A 19,278-nucleotide genomic window follows, 5' to 3' on the forward strand; every position below is an offset into this window, starting at 1 on the left:
TAGTCCAGCAACAGTTAGAAGCTAAACATATTGAAAACCCTCCACCAGTCCTGTTTTTGTGATACAGAAGAAGGCATCTGGAAAATGGAGATTCCTCCATGATTTAATGACAATTAATAAGCATATGGCAAAAATGGGCACTTTACAGCCAGGCTTACCACATCCTTCTGCGGTACTGTGGGAGGCCCATATCAAAATTATAGACATCAAAGACTGTTTTTTCTCTATCCCCTTCCATCTGAAACACAAACCTTATTTTGCTTTTACTGTGCCCTCCACTAATCATGCCCTTCCGGCTCAAAGGTATCAGTGGACAGTCCTAACGCAAGCTATGAAAAATAGCCCCACCATTTGCCAGTATGATGTAAGCACAGCAATGCAACCATTACAGGAACAGTGCCTCATCTACCATTATATGGATGACATATTAATATCTCATGTCGATCGTACGATCTTAGAAGAATGTTACCAGCAGCTCTTAACTAATCTGAATGCCATTGGGCTTTCTGCAGCACCAGAGAAAGTACAGACCTTGCCGCCCTTTATTTTCTTAGGGTACCGCAGAGGGGAAGAAATAACAACTATTTCCCCTATGCTCACAATCCCTCAACAATGCTCTTTACATGAATTACAAGAGCTATGCGGCCAAATAAACTGGATACGTGGATACCTATCTATTTCTACTGCCGAATTAGACCCCCTATTCTCCCTCCTTGAGGGTGACATAGAGCCTGCTCGCATTCGCTAACTACGGCAGCAAAACAGGTTATAGCGAATATCAACACTGCTATTGGCTCTGTGTCCACAGCTAGATTAGAACCTGTTCAGCCAATCTCAGCTATTGTCCTGGCCACAAAAGGCACTCCTACCAGTGTCCTGTTTCAAAACAAACCCCTTTATTGGGTACATTTAGCATATAGTCAGCTATCTAAAATCACCCCCAGCAAGACTGCAATCTGCATTCTTGGCCGGAAGCTGCGGAGAGCTTGTGTCACCTTGTATGGCCGAGAGCCTGATGTACTTATTCTGCCAATTCCTCTCGACCATATACAATTTCTCTTAGCCAATGATTTAGAAATGCAGACACTCTTAGCTAACTATACTAGACAAATAGACAATCACCTCTCCAACGATCGACTCTTACAGACCCTACAAAGAGTCCCCCTACAAACCACCCCTCATTCGTATCCAGCATCTACCCCTCTTCCGCACAGCATGCTTGCGTTTACAGATACCAACTGGTCCTATTGTGGAATAGTGTTCAAAGCACAAATGAAAGATACTAAATTCCACAAATTTAGCTGAGGGATCCATACAAGTAGGTGAACTACTAGCCATTTACTATGCGCTACACCTTTGGCAACATGGCCCCCTTAACATTTTTTCAGATAGTGCTTATGCAGTACAGTCAAAGGTCTTGCCCATTCCACCTTCCGGCCCAAGCAGACATTACTAGATAGGGCTCTCAGCCAGCTTAAAGAATTGTTAGAAGAGCGTCAACACCCTTGGTATATTCAGCATCTTTGCTCCCATTCTGGCTTGCCTGGCCCCCTAGCAGCAGGCAACACACAAGTTGATCGTCTAGTTTTAACAGTCTCCCCTATTTATTTATTTATTTATTTATTTTTATTTTTTTACAGAGGCAGAGATAGACAAGGACAGACAGGAACAGAGAGAGATGAGAAGCATCAATCATCAGTTTCTCGTTGCGCGTTGCGACTTCTTAGTTGTTCATTAATTGCTCTCTCACATGTGCCTTGACCGCGGGCCTTCAGCAGGCCGAGTAACCCCCTGCTGGAGCCAGCGACCTTGGGTCTAAGCTGGTGAGCTCTTTGCTCAAGCCAGATGAGCCTGCGCTCAAGCTGGCAACCTCGGGGTCTCGAACCTGGGTCCTTCCGCATCCCAGTCCAATGCTCTATCCACTGCGCCACCACCTGGTCAGGCAACAGTCTCCCCTATTGAACAAGCCAGACAACCGCATACCCGATTTCATATGACTGCCCATTCTCTCAAATCTCTCTTTCGCCATCTCACTCACACAGCTTGCAAACACCTTGTTCATACCTGTAAACAATGCGGGCCCTTACTACCATTAGGCCCCCTATAGCCACAAGGTGTCAACCCTCAGGACCTACAGCCTAATTCTGTATGGCAAATAGATGTCATTCATGTTCCCCAATTTGGCAAACTTCGCTACGTACACATAACAGTAGACACCTTCTCCGGAGCTATCTTGGCCACAGCCCTAGCTGGAGAGAAAACTAAACATACAATTCATGCCCTTCTGCAGGCCATACTTTGCCTTGGCGTTCCATGGGAGATTAAGACTGACAATGGGCCCTGTTATACCAGCGGCCAGTTTAAAGCCTTCTGTTCTCAAGGGCAAATCACACACTGCCTTGGCATTTCTTACAGCCCCCAAGGACAAGCCATTGATGAACCACGACATAGAGACATCAAGCTCCAAATACAAAAAGAAAGGGGGAACATGCCCCGAATCTCACCTGGAGAAGTGGTCCTCAGTGCTGTATTCACTCTCAATTATTTAACTTTTGATTCTGATGGCGTAACTCCCGCATACAAATATTGGGGAGGTCTTTGTAGCCAGCCTACCCTGTTGCCATTGGTATGCTGGAAGGACCCAGCCACAGCTCAGTGGCGGGGACCACACCCTCTTCTAATGCAAGGGAGAGGTTATGCTTGTGCCTTTCCAGAAAACAGCCCACAGCCCATTTGGATCCCGGGACAGAATATCCAGCCAATTCCAGTGTCCCAAGATGACTCCTCCAATGAGCCCCCCAACCGAGGAGATGGCAAACCTCACCCTTGATGAATGGCCGCCTTGAGGAGGTCCTCAGCGCTCCAGGAGAAGACCTCACAACCAACATACACACAACATCACCTGGGGAGATATGAAGGCTTTAGCAGAACAAGCCCAGAGATTGGCCCCTGACAGGCCCCTGTTCCTACTTATGTGTGCCATTATCACAGCCAACTCTCAGGCGCGAGGAGAGCCGCACGTCTGGGCGGCTATTCCCCACCCTGGGATAATCATGCCTATTGCAGTTAATAGTCTCGTTTCCTGCAATCTATCCTATAACTGTTCCCTTGGTCTCCCATGTGACAACAGTGGTCAGGAATCCCGAAAGTGGAACAGCACTCTATGGGGTAACCTCAGTGACCCAATGCTACTCAAATTTACTCTAAGTAATGACACCACTCACTCGGAGAGGTGGGTCCTCCTTCAGAAACATACCACGGGGCACTTTGCTGAAAACGGTACCACCAACCGAGGCTCAGTGCTTGGCCTCCAAGCCTTCCTCCCCCTAGCTACCAGCTATTGGACCCACCCTGCTAACATTGCCTTTCCAGGGTCACCCCTCTGTCCGTTCCTGTATGACGAACATCTGAGGGCACTCCCAAAGGAAGGAATTCCCTGGAGAGACTGCCGGCTTGCATCTGGCCCGGACGTGCAAACCCCTAACCTCGGTGTTTGGCATTGGAGACTGAGAGACGGGATGCAACCTTATACAGTACACAGCCCGTGACAGGCCAACCATTCCGTGTTGGATGCTGGGATCTTTGTGGGAGGGGGCATGCATGGACCTACGTTCGTTTTTCATGATCAAAAATGGGACTGTGTTTAATGGTACTTGGAGGGTCCCTATGGGACAGTGGGGAGGAAATGTTTCTGTACACATCAATGTGTCCCGTCCCCTGGGAGGATTCCCCTGTTTTATCTCCTAACCAGTAACTTAAGCTCCTTTGGCTGCACTAACTTGACATGCAATCTCACCAATTGCTGGGATAGGACCCATATGCTTTGATTGTGCGCACTCCCTCTTTAGTGTGGGTCCCTGTCCGTGCCTCTGATTGGGAGGGCCCAGCTGATTTAGAGGTCCATTGAAGGCTGCAAGAGAGAGCTATAGGCCTTGTTTTCCTTGTCACCTCCTTAATAATCACTGCAGTAGCTGGAGCGGCCACTAGAGTAGCCTCCCTAGTGTCCACTCAGCAAACTGGAGCCACCCTCAATCAGTTAGCAGAAAGAACCGCTGACACCTTTGCTACACAGCTACTAATCAATGGACAGTTTTATGGAGCCATAATGAATCTCCAACAACAAATTGACCTCCTAGGTGAAGAGATTAACAATCTATGGCAATTGAGCCACACCCAATGTGATATTCACTACCCCTCTGTTTGTGTAACCCCCATACTTGTCCACAACGCCACTATAGAGTGACAGCGCCTTGCAGCCATAATCAAAGGACCCTTTAATGAAAATTTCCTAAATTATAGTAGAACCTTACAACAACAGGTCCTTGTCATCAATGACACCTGGGTGACTCCAATATCGTTTGGACTACTAGAACAAACATTGCAGAAACTTGCCTCCCTGTTCAACCCAGCCAATCTGCTAGCATATGGTGTTATAGGTGTTATCGGTATCTTAGTTCTACTAGGATTCCGTTGTTTAATACATATCATTCAGCGAGTACAACAGCAGTCATCCAGCAGGTCCAACTGGCCTTAATAAAAAGAGAAGGGGGGCCCTGGCCGGTTGGCTCAGCGGTAGAGCGTCAGCCTGGCGTGTGGGGGACCCGGGTTCGATTCCCAGCCAGGGTACATAGGAGAAGCGCCCATTTGCTTCTCCACCCCCCCTCCTTCCTCTCTGTCTCTCTCTTCCCCTCCCGCAGCCAAGGCTCCATTGGAGCAAAGATGGCCCGGGCGCTGGGGATGGCTCCTTGGCTTCTGCCCCAGGCGCTAGAGTGGCTCTGGTCGCAACAGAGCGACGCCCCGGAGGGGCAGAGCATCGCCCCCTGGTGGGCAGAGCGTAGCCCCTGGGGGGCGTGCCGGGTGGATCCCGGTCGGGCGCATGCGAGAGTCTGTCTGACTGTCTCTCCCCATTTCCAGCTTCAGAAAAAATACAAAAAAAAAAAAAAAAAGAGAGAGAAGGGGGAAATGTAGGTAGGGTACAGAGCATTTACCTGGCAGCTGTAGCTGATACTATGCTGTGAGAACATTCCAGCAAGGATAAACCCTCCCTGGCACACCCTGGAGGGAGTTCGCCACTATACAGAAATGACTCAGCACCAACCAGGCAGCCTCCTAACCTTTTTTGGCCATTTGTCCTGCTGTAACATTCTATGGGCTGAACCCATGTATATAAGCTAGCTACTTCCTTAATGAAGTAGATCTGCGTCACTGAACCTGGTCTCCAGAGTCAGGTCTCTGCATCTCCATCGTCCTCACCTCCGTTGGGCCTTGTCCACAGGCCTGTATGGTCCAGAGCCAAGTCCATTGAAGCCATTGGCCTTTAAGGAGGGGTGTTGGGGCAGGCAAGAGCACGTTGCCCTGCTGTCCAAAACCTGCCTTGAGTAAAATGTCCTTGGTGCGTATCTGCAACTGAATGGGGGCAGCTGCCCAATACAGGAGGGCTTCCACTGGAGCTCCCCCCCCCCATCGAGGTCTCTCATTCAAAATCCCAAGTACTGTCCATAAGCGGCATGTCCATCCAGTAAGAGAGCCGGTGCTCCCCTCCTGTTGAAGTCCCTGCTTTAAGAGTCCCTTATACCGCTCAGTGATACCAGCAGCCTGGGGGTGGTAGGGAACATGGTACTTCCAGTCCTCCCCCAACTCTTGAGCCCATTGCCTCACCATTGAACCAGTGAAATAGGTGGATACCAGTGTCACTTTCAAGGACCAGTGGTTGCCCATATGCAGCACTCAGGTGGTCCAGAGCCTGTATGACTGCCCTTTGGTCAGGGTTATGGGCGGGGTAAGCAGCAAGCAGACTAGTGGCAGTATCTACACAGGTGACTGCATACTGGTACCCATCTGACTTTGGTAAGGGTCCAATGATGTCTATCTGCCATCGTGTCAGTGGAACATGACCGCTCTGGATCTATCCAGATGACACCAGTGGTCTCTGAGGGTGCTCCTTGGAACATACTGCACATCGCTCACAGGCTGCAAGTACCTCTGCATAGGACACAAGCAAGTTTCACACCTTAACTGTAGCCCACATAGTTTTCTGTCCCACATGGAGCAGATGCTGGTGGAGTCACTGTGCCACATCACCTGCAGGTGCAGTCTCCAATCATCACACTATTGCCAATGTATCTGCCTCATCATTCCCAGGATGGGCTAGAGGGGCATGCCTCATGACATGATATACTGTCACCTGCTTTTGGTGTCCTATTTCCCATAAGTCCTGCCACATGGCCTGACCCCATAGTGGACAGTGCATTACCATCCACTGGTTAGTGTGCCAAGTAGCAATCCAAAGGATCAGTCCATGATAGACAGCCCAGCTGTCAGTGCAGATCACCAGAGGTAAAGGTTCATTATGGGCAACTAGCCGAACAGCTCTTAATTCTGCCCATTGGCTGCTTTGGTCTGTACCCGTGTCCATCCAAATAGTCTCAGTGGCTGGATGGAAGGCTATAGCCATCCATTTGGCAGGTTGGCCCCTGCTGAAACCATCAATATACCAGGCATCCTCAGGGATGGGCACCCACCCCTCCTGGTAGGAATTGACTTCAGGTTCTGGCTCCTGAGACCCAGCTGCACCTGACTCTAAGGTCGCATAGGTGACTGGACCCAAGACTTCCTGCAGTTCTGCCCTCAACAGGCCGGTGCTAAGAGCACAGTGTTGTTGCAGGTAGGCAACCCACTTGGCCAGGGTGGAAGTTTGGGCCATATCACTACGCGGTTTGGTCGCCCAATCTCTCTCCCATCCTGCAATAGGGTATGTTGTCTTGACTAACTGGTGTTGTGGTCGTAATACTCTTCAGTGGCCAGGTGGGCAGCATACACAGCTGCCAGCTGCTTCTCCACTAATGAGTAATGGACTTCAGCACCTTTCAACAATTGGGACCAAAATCCAATAGGTTGCCATAAGCGCTCTGTCCACTGCCACAAGCCCCATCCAAACCCCTCCAGGTTACATGAACATCCAGTTCACAGGGCCTGGCAGGATCAAACACATTCAAGGCCTGTGCCACCTTGACAGCTCTCTTAGCTCCTGGAAATGAACCGTATGCCTGCTCAGTCCAATCCCAACGAACCCCCTTCCAAATAAAGTTCTACAAGGGGCATAGTAACTGAGCCAAATGGGGTATAAATGCTCACCAATACCCCAACAAACCTAAGAATTCCTGTAACTGTTTTACCTAGTGAGCACGGGGTATGCTTGGATCTTATCTATAACTGCGTCAGGGATAACTTTTGTCTTACCCGACCAGACAACTCCCAAGAATTTAACAGATAACCCAGGTCCTTGGGGTTGACTTTCCAGCCAGAGACTTTCAAATGGGATAGCAGGGTAGGGACTTCTTGCTCTAATTCTGGAAGAGAATCATTAGTTAACCTAATATCATCAATATGATACATGTGAACTGCCTCTGACTGTTTCCATTTAGCCAGGTCAGCAGCCACTAGCCCATGACACAAGGTGGAGCTATGCAAATAGACCTGGGGTAACACTGTAAAGGTCCATTATCTCCCTTTCCAACTGAAGGCAAATTGGTCTTGACTCTCTGCAGTTATATCAATAGAGAAAAAGCACTGGCCAAGTCTGCCACAAAGTGGTATGTCCCCAACTCATGGCTTAGTAGATCCATCATGTTAGCTATCAAGGGTACAGCTGCATGCAAAGGGGGAACAACTTTATTACGTTCTCTGTAATCTACTGTCATTCTCCAGGTCCTGTCTGGTTTGCGCACAGGCCATACTAGGGAGTTGTAAGGACTGTGCGCTGGCCGGATGATTCTCACCTTTTCTAGTTCAAGGATTGATCCCTGTGATTCCTTCATAACCACCTGGCAGGCAGTACTGCTTGGTGTTAGTCACATGCCAAGGAATGGGTAATTGCAAAGGGGAATGTGATTCGTGTCCCCACAACACTGCCTTCACAACCCTGATCCGCAGCCGGAACTCCCCAGCTGTAGTTTCCAACCACAGTCCTTGCAAGACATCTACCCCCAAAATATATTCAGGAATAGGAGATACATACACCTTATATAGCTTAGGAGGCAGTCTTCCTATCCCCAATGGAATAGTTATTGGCTTCACCTGAACAGTTCAGCCCCCATAACCGTCAATGGCCACTGGGGTCCCAGCAAACCATTCTGGGTTCTCATAGATTGTGGTAAGGTACCAAAGAATAGAAAATTAATATTAATATTTTAGGGAAAATAGTTAGGTTTCTTGTCCTCTCCTTTCTGTAGGGAGTGAAAGTAAAGGAATGTGAAAGTTTTCTAGCTTGCAGAGACATACTGTGTAGGAAACCCTTTTTTACCAGGAAGCTTAAAGGGCATTTTATAATTTAGGCTAGGCATACAGAGAGATTTTGTAAATATGATTTTTATACTTGTGTGTAATTTGCACCAACTCAGGATAGACAACTGTATTGTATTGTAAAGAAATTTTGTGCTAGGGAGACTTAAATTCCTTCTTCCCTCACTTCTGTGAGAAACAGGGTAAAAACCTAGCCAGGTGCAGGGGATGAGATTTGCTTAATCTTTCCCTCTCCTCTTCTTCCTTCTTTAATGGGCCATTTGCAAAAGTTTATTCCCTGGCGCCATGTAGGCTCCCCGCCCCATTCTGAAAGCATATAGTTAATGCATATACCTCTAGAGCAGTGGTTCTCAACCTTTCTAATGCCGTGACCCCGCAATACAGTTCCTCATGTTGCGGTGACCCCAAACCAAAAAATAATTTTGGTGGCTACTTCATAACTGTAATTTTGCTACAGTTATGATTTGGAATGTAAATACCTGATATGCATTATGTATTTTCCGATGGCTTTAGGCAACCCCGCCAGGGTCGCGACCCACAGGTTGAGAACCGCTGCTCTAGACAAAGAAATAGCAAATAAACACTGAAAAATTTAGAAATATCTTTTAATATGAAAAGCAACATTTTCGCTATTGTGTTACCTTGTAAGTTTTAATATATAGGAATATTTTTATAAATCTTATAGACAAGTATTATAAGCTTGCTAATGAATTGTATCATCACTCCTCCTCCCCCTTTTCCCACCAACCTGTGTGTGATCAAAGGTATATAACCTGCCTCAGGGCTGTGTGCAGGGAGCATGATTTGGGTCAGCTTTGCCCCGTGTTAGCCATATGCAGCCAGCATATTAAATTTTCTCCTTTTAATAAAACTCCTTAAAAATTCATTTGGACTTGGTGTCTCTACATAAATCCAGCGAAATGGTACTTTATAACAAGAGGAGGGAACATTCTGCACCTGTATCCACCAAGGCCAACACCCATTACACATTGGAAGGGGACCAGTGGATAGCCAGTTCCACATGCGGCCTCTGGTCCCCGCCCGTCCCTGTTAGAGGGGTCCCTCGACCCTTTTCCTATTCAAACTGGTACAATGGATCTTGCGCGTTCTCCTCTCCCTCGGCCGTCTCTATCATATAATCTTGTAACTGAGCTGCCTACACACCAAACGTTTTATTGGTAGCTGCTGGGGCCTTTTGTCTCAGTGGCTGAAACTTCTGTTCTGGTTTAAGCTGCCGCCAAAGCTCCAAAAAAATTTTATTAGACTGGCCATCTAATTTCTTATCTGCTCCAGCTGCAACCAAATCTACCTACATCTGTGTTCGGGTAACTTTACAGGCCTGTTTCCCTTGTTAGTTGGGGGAGGGAGGAAACATAGGCAGCGGCCCTCACTGCTTTATGATCCCGAGCGGCCTCCAGCTCTCCCAAATCTGCTACCATCTGTGTAACCGCATTGATGGGCTGCCCCACAAAGGGGCCCAAGATAGCCACAAGTGATTCAAAAAGGGCTCATGGGGTGCTAGCAAGGATAAAGTTCCTCATTTTTGCCATAAACACTTCCTCATCTGGCCCATGGGACCTCAGGTTGAAAGCAGCATTCTTCATACCTAGTTACCAAAGGACCTTTACTAACTCACTGCCACTGACTCACTGCCCCTGGCAATTCTCCAGCATTCTGCCAGACCATACAAATGGCGGCCATCACCCACTCTAATAGGGTATGGTTTCCTGGGTTGTCATGGCAGTTCTGAAGACGCTGCCTCAAGGAGGAGTGTGTGGTAATGGCGGCCAATTTCTTCATCTCTGTTCCAGAGGGCATGATGTCATTCACCACTATGTCCCATAATCGTAGTAACCTGACTATCAGGAATTCAGTAGGTTTCTTCCTAAATTGTGCCCCCAACTCCATCAGCTGTGCCTGGGTATAGGGCAGGACCACAGAGTGTTCCATTACTTGGACAGGAGACTGTGGCTGTCCCTGAGGGACTCTTTCAGAATTACAGAATCTGAGCCCTAGTCCCTTTACCCCAGGACCCAAGAGTCTGCTTCCCAGCCTCTACTCTCAGACTTGGGAGTCCACAATCCAGCCCCCGCCCTCCACCAAACCCCATGATCTGTGCCCCCAGCCCATTTCTCTCCATCCAAGTACTAACTAGGCCCCACCCTGCTTAGCTTCCGAGATCAGATGAGCTCAGGCACGTTCAGGGTGGTATGGCCGTAGACACCATTTCTCTCCAGAACCCAGAAATCCCACCTCTTCTTTAGCTTCAGCTGGAGTCCATCCCTGGGGGGGAGGGGGAATAAAGGGGATAGGGCCATCTGGTTGCCATGGTGCCAGACTGTTTGAACCTGCTCTCTGGCCCTTGGGGGCTCCCCAGGGTCTGTAGAGAAGAGGGGGGGACCCAGACCTAAGGAAAGGCCAGCCTCAGCTCCTTCCCCAAATCAGGTCTATGGGCCCAGGGTGTTTGAGTCACCACCAATACCTTGTCCAGTGACCTTGAACAAGTCCTGATCCTTCTCTTTGGGTCTGTCTCAGTTTCCCCAAGGTGAAATTTCTTGGGAAGTGGGGAGATGATCAGGTCCTGCAAATCGCTAAGATTCTCTGCTTTCTCAACCCTCTCACCTCCCTCCTCAGGCCCCAGGCAGCCCCAGGGCATTCTGGGAACCCAAGGCTGGGCTCTGGGCCAGGTAGCTGAGGGTGGGAAGGCAGGGGCAGCCTCCTTCCTTTCCTTTCCTCCCAACCTTGGCCTGACTATTGCCCCTGTCTGAGGGTCTAAGGTTGTAAAGGAAGGAAGGGATGAGATCCGGGACCATAGACCCTTTCCTTCCTTCACCCCCTTCCTGCCTCTCCTTCCCCTATTCAGCAGGGCACTACCCCAGCTCTGACCCCTTCTCCAGCCACCCCCATCCTACTCCTAGCTCCAGACCTGGCTTAGCACTGTGGGGGCAGAGGCAGGGGACAGAAAGAAGGAGAAAGATTGGGGGGGGGCAGAAGGGAAGGGGAATAAGAAAAAGAAATAGAAAAGAAAAATAAAATGTCAGTTGGGAGGGAAGTTCTAAGGCTCATTCATTCATTCATTCATTTAATAATGTCATTAGGAAACCAGGTTTTTTCCATTTCTGCTGACTGATTCTTATTCTGGTTACCTCATGGTCTTGAGATGGCAGCCACGGCTCCAGCGGCCACACCACAAACAATATCATCCAAGTCATAACAGACACCGCAAACTCAATGAAGTAAAACAATAGCCATCTTATTATGCTCACAGATTCTGTGGATCACAAATTTGGACAAGGCCCGGTGTGGATAGCTTATCTTTGTTTCACAGTGTTTAGGACCTTGATTCTTCTACAGTTCTTAGAGGCAAAGAAAACCTTTCAAAGAAACTCCCTGTTGGAGGTACGTGCTTGTCTCTTTGGCTAGAATTTAGTCATATGCTCAAGCCTAACCCAATCACTGGCAAGGAAGCTATAATTACAAAAATAGTGTTAGACTAATCAAGGTCTACCTCTCAGGCTAGGGAAAATGTGCCCCAGGGAGAGTGAATAACTAAACAAATCTAGAGCTTACCAGCAGGGAAAAGGTGGGAGATGGACTTTGGGAGCAGCCTGAAATGGCACATGGAGCTTCCAAGGTTGTGAATCTTTTGCAGAACTGATATTTTGTGTATCCCCAATAGTAGCACTGTTTCTGGTGTTAAAATACTGATACTTTCATACCAGTTGACAAATAATTATTTCCCCAAGATCGCCCTAAGCAAACCAGCCTCACCATGCTGTCCCAGCCCTCCCCCTGAAACCTCTAGACCTTCCCATGATTCAGAAATGAAAGAATAAATACCTGATACAGGGGTGAGGAAAGTGTTCCATGATCTTCTTCAATGAAGCCAGTGTGCACTCTGATTCTAAAAACAATGTAGTTGTTAAACAGTTTGCTAGCAATCCCAGTTCATGCATGGTATGTGTTATGATTTTTGAAAAGTGGCAAATATCAAAGGAATGGAGGCTGTGGGAGATTAGAGCATGTTTCAAGCAAAAGAAACAGCTTATTGCAAAGGCTGTCATGAGGGAAGATGAGGACCAATTCTTTGACATGCTTCCCTTCAAGAGGTAGAGTTAATGCTCTCCTCTCATTGAACCTAAACTTGTGACTTCTTCATCCGGAAACAAGTAGAATAAAATGTTCCCAAAAATTGCTCCACCAAGTTAAGCCCTACCAGCACAAATTGCTCCATTGAGTCAAGCCCCGCCAGAACTATGGCAGTTTTCAATAAGTAACTACAAAACAATGGTCCAGGCCCTGGCTGGCTAGCTCAGCAGTAGAGCATTGGCCCGACATGTGGAAGTCTCGGGTTTGATTTCCGGTCAGGACACACAGGAGAAGCGCCCATTTGCTTCTCCACCCTTCCCCTCTACTTTCTCTCTGTCTCTCTCTTCCCCTTCCGCAGCCAAGGCTTCACTGGAGCAAAGCTGGCCTGGGCGCTGAGGATGGCTCCATGGCCTCCGCCTCAGGTGCTAGAATGGCTCCAGTTGCAATGGGGCAACGCCCCACATGGGCAAAGCATCGCCCCCTGGTGGGCTTGCTGGGTGGATCCTGTCGGGCACATGCAAGAATCTGTCTTTCTGCCTCCCCGCTTCTCACTTCAGAAAAATACAAAAAACAACAACAACAACAAAACAATGGTCCAATAACAAACCTGACTTCTTTTAAGTTTGTTTTCCAGATCTAAAGCCAAGACACAAATCACAGAGACAAACTTAATACCTGGGTGGGAAAGTCTTTTCCTGCATCCCATAATAAGTGCTGCACAATCCCCAAATACTTCACTTCTCTGATCTATACCCAGAAATCAGTGTTCATATACCCAGACATCTATGTTCCAAAAAAAGAGATGTTTTCTAACCTACTCCCTGATTGGTTAACCTCATGCAACTTCCGTATCCTCAAGTCATAAAAACCTCTAAGCCGCCCTGGCCAGTTGGCTCAGTGGTAGAGCGTCAGCCTGGTGTACAGGAGTCCCAGGTTCGATTCCCGGCCAGGGCACACAGGAGAACGCCCATCTGCTTCTCCACCCCTCCCCCTCTCCTTCCTCTCTGTCTCTCTCTTCCCCTCTCGCAGCTAAGGCTCCATTGGAGCAAAGTTGGCCCAGGCGCTGAGGATGGCTCCATGACCTCTGCCTCAGGCACTAGAATGGCTCTGGTCCCAACAGAGTGACGCCCCAGATGGGCAGAGCATCGCCCCCTGGTGGGCATGCCGGGTGGATCCCGGTCAGGCACATGCAGGAGTCTGTCTGACTGCCTTCCCGTTTCCAACTTCAAAAAAATACAAAAATACAAAAAAACAAAAACAAAAACAAAAAAACACAACACTAAGCCCCACATTCAACATGCAGAATCTGGGACACTATCTTAGTGTTCTTGCTCTCTGCAGACCCTCAATAAATCTGCCTTTGCTTTTATTGATGTTTCTGGTCTAAATTCTTTTATATCAGGACACAAGAACCCAAACTTGTCAGTAACAATCCAATATAGTGTAGTGGAAGTCAAGTCGTGTGACTTCCAACACCAAATCCACCTAGCTTTCTGGGAACACGCATTCTCAGACTGTCCATCTTAGAACTCAACTGCCATGCTGCAAAAAACCCACAACACATGGAGAAGCCACATGAACATACTCTGGTTAACAACCACAGCTGAACTCAGTTTTGCAATCATCCCAACTTAGTAATCAAACACGTGAGGGAAGAACCGTCCAGATGACTACATGATCAAGTTCCTGAGCCACAGAATCTGGGAGTATAATAAAGTAATTTTTGTTTTATGCCAATAAGTTTGGTTTTTTATGAGGCAATAGATAATTAGAGAAGTGTGAGAGCCACCAGCCCATCACAATTCCTTGTGGTGTCACAAGAAATTTAATACTACTGAAGTTTCTGAATGGTTGAGTTTTTGTCCCATTACAGGGTTTCAGAATCATCCCCATAATTCTGTAACTCACTCCTTTGCATTCTCATGTTTTCTAAATTAGGAGACAAAGGATGGAGTACAGCCATACACTAGAGATTACATACAATCCTACAGCTCTCCCACTGCATTGTATGGTTTGTGAGTGACAGAACCCCAGTTTGGATGGGGGCAGCAAGAGCCCAGCCTAAAGCATGAATTTCTTCTCCCCTTCCTCAGCACTTGCTTCCCCAGACTCCCTTGCACTTTGGAGGAGTCATAAAACTAAAGGGCTTCTTATATTATGTAATTTAGGGAAAAAATCTTAATTTATGTAAAGAATTTAAAACAATTATTAAAACTGGTTTAGCCAAATAGATGTGTTTATTGCTGTTACTCTTATTATATTAGAATTTTTTTCTTCTTTGACACAAAGAAAACTTCCATTTGTTCCCTTCCTTCCTACTTTGTTCATTGGTATGAGGATGTGTGTGAGACCTGGAGCTCTGGTGACCATTTTGTGACCATGAGACCACAAGCCTAGAATAAAAATCTATCTTTCTTGGGATGGTAAAACAGAGGATAGGAAATAGGTCCTTGATGATATCAATAAGCCAGTGCATCCAATCTCCAAACCCACTAACTCCAGAATTCTTACAAAATAAGATAACCAAGTGTCTTCTGTCATGTTAATTGGGTTTTCTGTTTGCAACCAGGTGAATCTTCACAAATCCATCTTTGCAAGCCCAGCACAGAACCCAAAGAAAGTGTTCTATTAATATTATATAATAAAAATTTGAATCATATAGAACATATCTGAGTTCAGGCATATGATCTTCTTTAATATGAGTGTTGTAATGAAATATGGTTGGAAATCTCCACTTGGAGAAGAAAAAAAAACTCTGAACTAGATTTTGGTTTTACCTGCCCAGCACCCATTTCTCTGCTAAAGCTCCCTTTTCCAACCCTTCATTTGGTTGAACACAAGACTCAGATTTTCCCAATCAGAGCACTCCATCTCCAGATCACAGTGACAAGACTTCCCTGGTCCTCCCTCATGACAGCCCTGTAACTCGCTTCCTCTGCTTGAAATATGCCCTTCTACTCTCCTACCACCACCATGTCCTTATCTGGCTAATCTCCACTCATTCCCTATGTTTCGGCTAATGTGACCTCCTCTTCCAAACACCCTTTGGAGTGGTTCACTGGGGTTTCTATTACTTTTGGGGAGGTTTTTTGTTGTTTTTTAGCAAGAGAAAAAGAAAGAGGGACAGACAGACAGGAAGAGAGAGAGATGAGAAGCATCAATTCTTCATTGCAGCACCTTAGTTATTCATTGATTGCTTTCTCATATGTACATTGACCAGGGGGCTCCAGCCTAGCCAGTGACCCCTTGCTCAAACCAGCAACCTTGGGCTTCAAGCCAGCAACTTTTGGTCTCAAAAAAGAGACCGTGGGGTCATGTCTATGTCCCACACTCAAGCCAGCCACCCCGCACTCAAGCTGGTGAGCCTGAGCTCAACCTGGCAACCTTGGGGTTCAAACCTGGGTCCTCAGCATCTCAGGCCAACACTCTATCCACTGAGCCACCACCTAGTCAGGTAATCTATTGCTTTTATAAGCCAAATAAGCTTTCCCGTCTGACTTTTCTGGTGAGTATTTAGGATCAACCACATGAAATTGCCAATATCCTACCATTTCTGACCCACAAAGCTGGCAATTTCATATGGTTCAACCTAATTTTTTTTTTTTAGCCACCCCTGTCCCCAGGCTATCCAAACCTGGATACATGAATACTAAGGGCTAAACCAATCCCTACCTGGTCCTCAAAGCATTCCATTCCCTTGGATGCCACAACAACTGCAAGAGTGGCATGTAATCCCAGTTAGTCTAACCGAGCCCTTCCCTGGGATTTTTTTTTTTTCACTTAGACTGGAAATTTTGCCATTTTCCTGCTGGACTATAGTGCTGATAGGATTGAGTCTGTGTCTGCAAATAAATGACTATTTTCCCAGCATATGCAATTGAAGAGGATGAATATGAGCTGAGACAGAGAAATGAGTAGGAGAGTGTCTTGGTGGAGTTGAATCTGGGGTACAGTCTCTAAGGCCAAGTTCCTTGTAGCTTTACCCTAAATTATCTCCTTTCCAGCTGTATGAGCCAACAAATGCCTACTTTTCAGGCCTATTCTGTTATGTTCCTGTTACTTGCTACCAAAGACTCTAATACATGTCCCTGAACCTGCAGGTGGGGTCAGGCAGTTCCTCTGGGATCCTACAGTCTCCTTTTCTTCTTCCATCGGAGCCCTAATGTCATCTGTCGGTCCAGGAGGGCAGGGACTGGGGTCTATCTTGGTCACAGTGCCCAACACCGGGCCAGGCACAGAGCAGATGTTCAAATTCCCCTTGGAAGATACCATGCCCTCTCTCACTAATGTACCCATTCCTTGGGTTTAAAGCTCTCAATTTAAAAAAAACAACAACATATCATTGGCACTGATTCTCTATGAAATAAAGGGCCTGGGGTTACAGGAGAAGGCAGGTGGTGGGTGTCCTCCAAAGGGCTAAACCAGAGACCATGTGGACCCCAAATATGTTGATGGATAGATGGCAGTTCCTGAATTTGTTTTGAAGGTAGGCACACCCCACCCCAAAGCTGGGGTCTCTACCAAAATCAGACCATATACCACCCCTGCTAACAACCCTCCATCGGCTTCCCACAGCTCTGAGAATAAAATCTTGACTCTTCTTGATCACAGTCCACCAGATTCTGCAAAATCTGCTCCCTGCCTGCCTCTTCCATGTGTTCTCTTCCCACTTCCTCCTCACTCCGGGCCAGACACACTACCTCCAACACACCAAGCAAGATTCTGTCCCAGGGTCTCTACACATGCTCTTCCCACAATGAATTTCTTCAGTTCCAACATAACCTTCCCTGACCCCCCCCCCCAATATAAAGTCGGCTTCTCATTTTCTGTCCCATCACCCTGTTTTCATTCATTTCATGGCACTTATTTACCACCAGACACTCATGACATATTTACTTGCTTATTTACTATCTCCTCCATGGGACAGGGGTTTCTTGTTTTATTTGTCTATTTTGTTCACTGCTGTATCCCCTGTGTAGCACCTAATACATAGTACATGCTCAATAAAGCTTTATCAGGTGACTCGGAGGTAATATAGTCAGTTAGTTGGGAGAGTAGGATTTGGAGGCAGTAAACTTTCTAATCACAGCTCTGCCATTTACTGACTGTATAATCCTGGGCAAGCTCCTTAATCTCTGAACTCTTTCCTCATCTAGAAAGGTAGGTGCATATACTACACATCAGCTGCAGACTATAAATGCCATCATGTTTACTGAGTATTTTTTTAAGTGAGAGGAGGTGAAAGATAGACTCCTGCATACACCGCAAACAGGATCCACTTGGCAACACCTGTCTGGGGCTGATGCTCATATCAACCAAGCTTTCTTCAGCACCCGGGACCGAGGCTTGGACCAATCAAGCCATTGGCTGTGGGAGAGAAAGAGGGAAAGAAGGGTGAAAGGAAATGGGAGAAGCAAATGGTGCTCCTCTGTGTGCCCTGACTGTGAATTGAACCTGGGACATCCAATGCCAGGCGACGCTCTATCCACTGAGCCACAGGCCCTGGGTAACTTTATTTTGTGAGCATTCTGTGCTTGGTGCTGGGTTGCATGTTCTCTTTTCATACATCAGGGAGGGTTTGTGAGCACAGTGCCTGGCGTGTGGGAGCCCTCAGTACCCAGGAGTCATGATGACTGAGATAGATGAGTGTGGCTGGGAGCCTCCTGGTCTCTGATTCTCTAGTACCTCTGTCCTTGCTGCCTCCCACCCTGCCTGCCCAGATCATCCTTTTCCCTCCTGTTTCTATTTCTGTCTTTCTCTTCTCCTCCTCAGGTCTCAAGGGGCCCCTGGCTGGCATGAAGCCTCTTCCTTCTTCAGGATCAGAAAGCAGTTTTCACTGCAGGGCCTCCCAACAAGGGTTGGGATGCCCCCAACCAACTTTCTTTCCCCAGCCACAACCCTCAGCCTTACCTGAAAATTTCCTCCCCGCATCATCCTCTGTGCCCCCAGCAGACATTCTACTTAAGGTCCCTCTAGCCTGACCAGGTGGTGGCGCAGTGGATAGAGCGTTGGACTGGGATGCTGAGGACCCAGGTTCGAGACCCCGAGGTTGCCAGCTTGAGTGCGGACTCATCTGGTTTGAGCAAAAGCTCACCAGCTTAGACCCAGGGTCGCTGGCTCAAACAAGGGGTTACTTGGTCTGCTGAAGGCCCGCTGTCAAGGCACATATGAGAAAGCAATCAATGAACAACTAAGGTATCACAATGCGGAACGAGAAACTAATGATTGATACTTCTCATCTCTCCATTCCTGTCTGTCTGTCCCTCTCTCTGACTCTCTCTGTCTCTGTCAAAAAAAAAAGATCCCTCTACCAATGAATTAAACTGATGCAACTACCAGTTGATGCTTCTCATTTCTCTCCCTTCCTGTTTCTCTGTCTCTTTCTCTCTCTCTCTCTCTCTCTCTCTCTCTCTCACACACACACACACACACACACACACACACACACACACAAATCCTCGTATTCTATCTAGAGTAACAATGAGCTTTCCCTTCATCCCCACTCTCACAAGGCTGGCTTTGAATACTCATGCTCAGCCAAGATCATTGGGGCCATTTCACAACCTCCAGATTCAACATAGAATGTAATGATAAGAAACAGATAAGACACTGAAAGCAAACTGCCAGCTCCACTATTTCTTCATTGGAGATCTTTGGGCAAGTGACTTCACTTCTCTTTGGTTCAGATTCCTGTCTATAAAATGGAATCAAAGATATCTACCTTGGACAGTTGCCCAACCTCAGAGAGATGAGCCGTGCTTAGCACAATGCCTGTGTGTGGAATGAGCATTCACTAACTGCTCAGCAATAGAGTTCTGTGGTTAAGAGGACAGACTCAGAAGTCAGGCTGCCACCTTCTGGTTATGTGACCTTGGGCACCTTACTTAA

The sequence above is a fragment of the Saccopteryx leptura genome, chromosome 9 (assembly GCF_036850995.1).
Source record: "Saccopteryx leptura isolate mSacLep1 chromosome 9, mSacLep1_pri_phased_curated, whole genome shotgun sequence".
Taxonomy (NCBI): domain Eukaryota; kingdom Metazoa; phylum Chordata; class Mammalia; order Chiroptera; family Emballonuridae; genus Saccopteryx; species Saccopteryx leptura.